This window comes from Echinops telfairi, unplaced genomic scaffold (assembly GCF_000313985.2).
Source record: "Echinops telfairi isolate 266 unplaced genomic scaffold, ASM31398v2 ScPeMD7_7463;HRSCAF=8501, whole genome shotgun sequence".
Taxonomy (NCBI): Eukaryota; Metazoa; Chordata; class Mammalia; order Afrosoricida; family Tenrecidae; genus Echinops; species Echinops telfairi.
In genome coordinates, this window is record NW_022111363.1 from 660,907 (window position 1) to 670,040 (window position 9,134).

Below are 9,134 nucleotides of genomic sequence, written 5' to 3' on the forward strand. Positions count from 1 at the left end.
TGTAAGACATGAAAAAAAATTGATAAATTATCAAGGGTTCATGAGGGAGTGAGGGTGGGAGAGGGAGGGGGAAACATGAGGAGCTGATACCAAGGGCTCAGGTAGAAAGCAAATGTTTTGAGAATGATGATGGCAACAGATGTACAAATGTGCTTGACACAATGGATGGATGGATGGATTATGATAAGAGCTGTATGAGCCCCCCAATAAAATGATTTAAAAAAATAAAAAAGAACTCCTATACAGCAATATGTTCAGGAGCCCAGGATCCTGGCCACACCATATCAAACATGTCGGTGAGACCCTCTGGGGGGACATCGGTTGTGCCATGATTGAGTTGGAAAGCCATGACCGTGGAGGTCTGGTTTCAGAACACTTTTTTCTTGGTCTACACCGGCGGGAAGAGGAGGGGCATGTCGCCGCCAGCCTGGAGCTCGTGCCTGGCTTGGTTCCCTATATTTCATCTTAACCAAAAGGCCTAGAAGTGATTGCCTGGATTTGTGGCAGCCATCACTGAGCACTAACAGCCACTCAGGTCCAGGCTACAACTGTCATTGTCCGAAATCCTTGTGGGACACTGGTGCTTGGGCTTACTGAAGATGGTAGGATTCTTGGTGGTGCGAGAGTGGGAAAGTCGCCCCCACCGAGTGACATGAGGCCTGAGATAGGAGTTAGTCGTCCTCCAGTCAACAATAAAAAACGCAGGGCCTAAGGCCAGGGGGAGTCGAGAGCCCCACTCCTTACCTGCCCAGCACCCATCTCCCTGCAGCAATTCCTTTTCCCGCTTGACACCCCTACCTCAGATAATCCAGTGTCCTAGTTCTGCCCCCCATATCCTAGACCCCAGGAAGAAATTTGGTAGCAGGTTTTAAAAAACTAGATATAGATGTAAAGCTGATTTTACAATAGCTACTCCACTTGGAGGGCGGCTGGGCGTGGGGTGGTGATGGTGGTATCGCTTAGCTGGAGCCTGTTGGCCAGCCTTCCATCCCCACCGCTCCTCTCTTGAAGGGGAGCGGTGAGGCAGGGTGCGGGGATGGGGAGCACTGTAGAGCCCCTAGGCAGGCGGGCGGTGGCTGGGGCTTGGCCAGGCTCCAGCGCCGCCGCCCGCCCCGCTGTGGCAGTGGCAGGGCTCCGGGCACACTCATTATGTGCAATGAAGAGATAAGGCGGCGCAGCTCTGACAGAGCTCAAAAACATGTGCTCTGCCTCCAACCCGGGCCCTATCTGTTAGAATCGGTGCCAGGTCTTCCTGCAACACTTAATTTCAGAAACCAGCCCCATCATGAAAGAAAACGCGCCCTTTCATCTGCTTCCTGGATCAATTGTCTCCCAAACTCTTTTGGGGGCTCCACGGACCTCCCAGTTCTGCAAACAGTCCCGCGGGGCGTGAGTGTGAGTCGGGAGTGGGTTTCCAGTCTGCTTTATTGCCTCACAGCCCTTCTATTCCTTCAGGGCCCCCAACCCCGAAATCATCATTCATTCTGTGGGATATATTGATAATGACCCCAAAGAAGGCAATCCCCGAGCCAGACAGCAGACTCCTCCACCCACCCCGCTTCTTCCCTCTCCCCATGACAAGTGTTCCACAAGCTGGGATTCTGGGCAAGGAGGTCCAGCCACAACTCCCGTGGCCTCCAGCTACACCTTCCAGGGGAAGAGACTCCGTGCCCACTCAAAACAAGCCCTCTCCCAGCTGTGCTAGGGTACAAAAAGCGGGCGCCTTTCCAGGCAACAGGGGTGTGGGCTGTGGAGCTGGGAAATGAGATAGCAGCTCCACAGCCCACACCCCATTGCCTTTTGTTGGATCCCACTGACGTCTAATGTGAGAACCTGGGGCCAATTGGACAGAAACCTGCTTCCCTGTCCTTGAGAAAACTCAACCAAACCCACAGCAGACCTGCGAGCAAGGCCGGCCAGGGGTCTTCATGGCAGCTCTTCTCATGCCAGTGAAGCTGTTTCCAGGCTCCCCCGCCAGTTGAGGTTGGGTCTTCCGGGAACCAGGGCCACCACCCCATGCCCACTTATTAGACAAGCTGCCTTTGTTGGTTCAGGCTCTCCTCCACCCACTGAGCTGTGCAAAGGTGTGACCTCGAGTTTTGGGCAGTGAGCTGGGAGGTAAAAAGGGATCCTGTGAGATTATCTTCTCTAATCCCAGTGAACTCCCTGACACTGCAGCCTATAGAAGGCACTCACCTCCCTGGGGAGGGAGCGAGCCCCTCCTGGGGAGGTGGAAGCCCCATGGACATTCTCTCCTTGGTTGCACCTCCTAGCCAGGAGGTGAAGGGGCAGGTGTTCACCTTCCCACCGCAGAGAGGCCCAGGGGGTCTCTGACGTGGACGCACGCATACAGAAAAAGAAGGACAGAAGGAAATGGAGGGATGGCATCCTAGACCACCAGGGATGGGAAAGGCAGTGTTCTGACCCAGATGGACACCTGGACCTTAGGCTCATGGGATGAGATATGGGGTGCCTGGGGGCCTCACTCTTCGCCCCCTTCTCCAGTGGCACTTCTCCCATGCTCCTCTCCTGGGTTGGGGGAGCAGCCCGACACTAATGGAATATATCACTGGGGATGGAAATGATCAAAGCTGTTGTCCCAGTTGCATAACTCGTTTGTGGAAAGTGTTTCATAAACATTTCACAAGAAGGAGAATTTCAAAGCATGAACATCTCCCAACCTGCCTTCAATTACAGGCAAGGCTGTTGGGGTTTTTTCCCCCCCTCTCCTCTTCTCCCCACCCCTCTGCTCTTCTCCCCAGCAATGAGGAAGGGTTTCTGTTTTGTAAGTGATCTATAAGGGTTGGCGAAAATGTTGCTCATGAACACATCCTGCGAACAGACTCCTGGTGGTGAAGTGAACGAACAGGGAGGAAACTCATCTTGGGTGGATAAGGCTGAAAGTACCCCCAAGAGCTAGTGGCTGTGTGTTGGCTCGGAGGATGCTCCTTTCTTGGTGGCTCACGCCCAGAGCCACCAGCCCCTTGGATGCCTCTGGGAAGGGCCTGAAGGGATGACTGGTCTCCATTCAAAACACCAACCTCACTGCCATCCGGTTGATACTGACTCATAGCGACCCTATAGGACAGGATGCAACTGCCCCCGTGGCTTTCTGAGACAGTAAGTCTTTAGAGGAATAGAAAGCCCTATCTCTCTCTCAGAGAGACTGGTGGTTTCGAACTGGTGACTTTGTGGGTCGCAGCCCAAAGGGAAACCACTATGGCAGGACCTATGTTGACCCACCCTTCATGCACCTGACAGCATCAGACTCCTAGACATCAGGGGGTGGGCAAAGAGGAGACAAGAGACTCTTTAATCAGCACATGACTCCACGCTGGGCTAGGGCCACTGGACCTTGCTTCCTCCTAAAAAGGGCCTTCTGCAGCAGCAGCCTTGTTTTTCCTGCTCTCTCTACTCTGGGAGTGCAGCCTGCTTATCAGTCACCTTGTTTACTGCGTTGGCTTCACTTCTTAAGACATAGCTTCCCAGTGTCGACACATGCGTGATAAAACCCCGTCATTGTAAGCCCATAAACTTTTCATTCTCCCTCTGAATTCCCTAGGTGAAACAGCCCTAGGAAGGGGCTGTACCCTCATGGATGACGCCCCCTTCACAAGTCTTATGGCGCCCAGGTAGAAGATGGCAGACGAGGCCCAGGTCCAGGTGAACAGGGGGCACACTGCTTCCGGCCTGGCAGCCCCTGCAGTGGGAGCTGAGTAGGAGGGAGTGGGCTTTTGTAGTATCTGTTGAGAACCAGAGGCTCTCCTGGTAGCTTCCCTAGTAGACAAGAGGACAGAGCCACCCTCTCCAGCTCTTTGGCAGAGGGTGGGGATGGAGTGGGGAGTGCCCCCCCTCCAGAGGGCTGCTCTACCTCCAAAAGGAACACAATGGTGGGAGGAGGGAGGCAGCATGAGAGAAAGGATGCTGAGCAGAGGTGGTGGAGTCTTAACGCAGTGAACTGTCTCGGGGCCAATGGGTATTCCTGGGCATGCAGCTCATCACCCTCCTCAGTCCCCCTGCACATGCCTGGACTGCCTCTGGAAGGATGCTGCTGTCCTTTGCAAGCCAGCCAGGCGGATAAAAACGCAGCACCAGGCTCAGCATCAATGAACACACCTGAGTTCTGGGCCTGTTCCCACCTCAAGGAGCCCTGGTGGTGAAGCGGTTATGTGTTGGGCTGCAATCCACACGGTCGGCCGTTTGAAACCACCAGCAGCTCCTTGGGAGAAAGACTATGCTTTCTACTCCTGTAAACCGTGACGGTCTCAGAAGTCCACAGGGGGACGCTATGAGTCGGCACTGACTCAATGGCAGTGAGTTTGGTTTGGTTTGGTCCTACTGCTAACGAGTTGAATGATCTTCATTAAGTTACTTCACTCGGCTCGCTGGGCCTAGATCAGGGAGGGTAACAGACTAGATGGAATCTACTTAAGAAATGTGCAATGTACAAAAAGGGAGAGTGGGAATAGATCTCTTGATGATTATTGTATTCATAGATCCATTTTACGGATGGAAAGACTGAGGCTTGGAGATGTTAAGAAACTTATGGTACTTAAAGCCACATGGCTGGTAATACGGTAATACTGAAAAGGACATATCATGTCTTCTAGGTCACTTGGTGGAGGTGGGACACACGCAGAGCAGATCTTCAAGAAGTGCTGCTATTCCTCCTCCCTCTTAGAGCTGGCAGGGGATGTGGAGCTCCCAGATATCCACCCTGTAAGCTCTCTATTTTACAGACACAACTCTGGAAGCCCAGAGAGGGGAAGTACATGGCTCAAACGCAGGTTGACTTGGTAGCCAAGTCTGGAAACCCAGCCAGGGCCCACCAGGGTCATCCCCTCACTGCCCATCGGCGGTGCCTCATGCAGCTCCTGTAATGACTGAGTGATTGCCCTAATCTCACCGCTCTTATGGAATGCGGTCTAAGTCCAAAGAAAAGGCCTCGCTCAGAGTGCTCAGCTACTGCAGAAGGTCAGATTTAAACACAGGCGAATGACTGCACTGACCAGGATCATGACAGAGGGTGCTGGGCAAAGCAGGAGAAAAATCTAGAGCAAAAAAAATCAAATTCACGTGCACAGAAAAGACTGGATTGGCTGTTCTGACCGAGAGTGGCGGAGCACCCGAGACCATGGCCCTCAGACACTCTGTTGAGGGCCCACCTCTCAACTGAACTCTCAACTGAACACCAGACAGGCCTGTACACCAAACACTAACACCCCAGAGGGATGTACGTACGCCTGGTGACAACCACCATTATGGGATCCAACGGACGCATTCTGGGGAAAGCAACAGTAAGAGGCATGACCAAAACCCAACCCAAGTTCACTGCCATTGAGCTGTTTCTGACACACAGCGACCTACAGAGCAGAATAGGCCGGCCTCTGCCCATTTCTGAAACTGTGGTCCTCTATGGGAACCGAAACCCCATCTTTTATCAGCAGAGTGGCTGGTGGTTTTGAACTGCTGACCTTGTGGATTGCAGGCCAACACATAACCACTACGCTACCAGGGCTCCTGAGAAGGCATGAAGGGGTATATGTTTTCCGGGCGTGGGGTGGGTGGGTGAGGGGGTGGAGAGTGCTGATAGATTGTGGGGAATGCAGTCAAGGCCACGGAGCACCTATCAAACGGGAAACTGTTTCGCCCTGTAAACTTTCACCTAAAGCACAGCGGGCAAAAGCCTGACGACCCACAACATCAGATCGATCAATACGCGTAAGTAAGGCACACATGTGGTAACATCATGCACTTGCTGCTGGACCAGCTCTTTCCTTGCCACGCACAGATCCACACACATCCACTCCAGCAGCTCGGTCTTTGCCTGTCTCATTAGGGGGAAGTGGAGTGATGAGGCAGGACCCAGCGTGCTGCGCACCCCTTCCCAGTGCACATCTCATTTACTAAGGGTTCAAAATGAAGGAGGAGTAGACACCCTGACTGCCGGACTTAGACACACACAGAATCTCCTAAAGATTGAAAAAGTTCCTTTAGATGTGTCAGCACTTATTCTTCACGAGAGGCAAAATCTCCTCAAGCGGTTTTCACAGTTCTCAGAGCTGGGCTTGGACAAGGTAAGCTGCATGCTCAGAGCCTCAGAGCGAGGAAGGAGGCAGCCCGATTCTATACTCAGGTCTCTGGTCTCCAGTCCCTGCCCTCTGCTGCCTGTCTCAGGCTCTGAGGCAGCCCCGCTGGTCTCTCACTCAGACCTTCCGGAGGCCCTGGAGCTGGTGAGAGAAGCTTGGCGAGTCCTACCCTCCTGCAGGCATTTGGGTGCTCGCTTCGTATAAACATTTCCACAAGTGCAGTGGGGGGGCCTTCACGTGTACAAGTGGCCTCTACAGTGATCAAAAGTAGAGTGCTCAACAAGTCTGGATTGGATTCCTCCGCTGGCATGTCCTGGGTGCCTGCTAAAGCCCTGGGGTTGGAGTGGCGTCTGTGTCAGCAGCTCAAACCCACCAGCCTCTCTGGGGAGACTTCCTCTCCGAACCCCACAGCAGCCCAGCTCTCCTCTGTCCTGTAGGAGTCACTGTAAGTCAGGAACCACTCAGGGGCACTGCGTTGGGTTTTATCCATGATTCGGAGGTTTGTCCGTGAAGATTAAACATCAGCTATAGATGAGAATCGGTTTTTGGTGATCTTCCCTTTGGAGAATAGCTTCCCAGCGTCTCTCTTTCCTGGCACTGCTTATGGCCTTCTGATCCTGGGTCTGCGTCCACAAGAGAAGCTTGCAAAGCAGAGGTGTCCTGCCTCATAAAGATACCCTCCCAAGTTCCGTTTAATTTAGCCAACAGTTACTAAGCACTGATTATGTGCCAAGCATCACTAGGGACACCATGAATGACAAGTAAGGAGCTCACGGATTGGGAGACCTCACAAGAAAAGAAATCACCCACAGTGTCATAATTATTAACAGTCAGATGTACGCATCACAGGAGAGGTTGAAATTCATTTTGTCAGGAGGGGGACGGCAACCCCAACCCCCAATAGCCTACACCAAACCTGCTGTTGTGGAGTTGATTCTGTCGTATTGTTACCAGAGGGTTTCCAAGGCTATACGCTTTATGGAAATGGGCTGCCACCTCTACCTCCCACGGAGGGGCTGGTGGATTCGAAGAGCAGCCAAGTGCTTAACCACTGTACTACCAGGTATCTTTAAGCTAGCCAAACCCAAGACAACAACAAACCAACTCACTGCCATCAGGACCCCGCAGGGCAGAGAATTACCCCATCGGGTTTCTGGTGTAGAAAGTCTGGTGTTTCTCTTGGGGAGCTCCTGGTGGTTTTGAACTTCCAATAAGATGACAGCCCAATGTGTGACCACTACACCACCAGGGCTCCTCTACCCCATAGAGTTTCTAAGACTATAAATCATTTTCTATAAGACAAGATGTCCTTGAGTGGTTGGTGGGTTTGAACTGCTGACCTTGTGTTTTGTAGCTCGATGCTTAACCCACTGTGCCACTAGGGCTCCTTGAAGGATAGCCACCGAAAGGGAAAAGAGGTGAGAAGGAACCTTCCTTCTGAGCAGCCTCCAAAGGCACATCGAGCCCAGGAGACCATCCCAGGTCATGGGAGGAGCCTGTCCAAAGGTGAAACAGCACTTCATGGCAGGAAAGGAAGGTCTAGTGGGTACTGGCTTGTGATAACTGGAAGTCAATAGTTTGAAAACACTGCTCGCACCTTGGGAGAAAAACGAGGTTTTCTACCCCTGTAAAGAGTTAAAGTGTAGGAAACCCACAGGGGCAGTGTGTTGTATGGGGTTGTTGTGAGTTGGTATCGGGCCCCACAGCAAGGACATGGTGTTTGGCGGGTTTTTTTTTTGCCAAGCTCAGGACCTATGAGCAATTCAGCACTGGGGCCACGTGGGGGGGTGGGGGCTGCTCGGTGAGAGCCTGTGGGCCTGGCAAAGGAGTTCCGACTGGACTCAGGGATAAGGTGAAGTTTGTGCTTTAGGTCGAAAGGTCACGTGGAACGTGGATTAGAAGGTGTCTAACCCCAAGCAGGGCCGCTAGTTTCAACTCTATTTACTACAATAGTCTAGGCGCATCCTTCCTGACATGATCACTGAAGACAAAATGGGAGCTTAAACAAATGTGGTGAAGAAAGCTGATGGTGACCAGCTATTAAACGATATAGAGTCTGGGGTCTTAAAGGCTTGTCATTAAATAAGTGGTCATCTAGCAAGGAAGCAACCAAGCCCACCAGTCTGTGTGATCACGAGGTGGAGACGGAAAGAGGTATCAGAAGTTCAAAAGCAAGCAACCAAATCCAGGTGAAGGGGTGTGGGTGTAGGGGAGAACCAGAACCCACCTGTAAGATAATTGGAGAGAAGTGCCACACGGAAGGATGATAAATCCAGGGTGCAGTATAGCACAGATGAACCACATAACTATCCTCTAGTTCTTTAAGGTTTCCTCCCTTTACTATTACGGTTTTTATTTGTTTTACCTCATTAATCATGTTAGATTTGCCCATGTTCATCTATATATTTAAGATCGTTCAGTACATGAAAGTCAAGAGAGATAACCCTTCAGAAACAGTAACAGGGGTAATGGTTCCCTGAGGGCATGGGAAGGGGATGGGGCATAGGAAGCATTGAGGACTGTATAACCCCACTGGATGGGATCAAACAACAGAACTGTATGCGAATGGATATATTAGTTTGTGTGAGATATGGGAAGGAAAAAAAAGCTATTATAGAAAAACAAAGAATAAGGGCTCTTAGAGGGTTTGATGGGGGAGTGAGGGGATAAAGGGACCTGATATCAAGGAGTTCAAGCAGAAAGAAAACGTTTTGAAACTGTGGTAGCAATTGTACAAGACTGCTTGATATGATTGAACGATGGAATGTTATGATATCTGTAAGAGCTCCCACTAAAGTGATTTTTTTAAAAAAGTCTAAGTGTGCATTTATAGGAACATGCCAAAGATCAAAACAGGGCAGGTGGGGCAGAGAAGACAGAATGGAGAGATTGTAGCATATAAAATTTATTTCCACCCCTAAAGGTTTATCCTCTGCAACAAAGGACTATTTATTTTAGGAATTCCTGGTGGGCTGAAAGAAATGAAAAATTCTGCAAGACCATCAGCCAAACTGCTAGTGGAAAACTCCACACTCCAAACTCCCT

The 9,134-nt window shown here is 51.3% G+C and overlaps 1 protein-coding gene across 1 annotated transcript in view; it reads right to left on the reverse strand.

Annotated features, from left to right (window-relative positions):
• The window catches only part of POU2F3 (POU class 2 homeobox 3), a 116,089-nt gene that overhangs the window by 26,181 nt on the left and 80,774 nt on the right, over window positions 1-9,134 (reverse strand). The window lies entirely within an intron of this gene.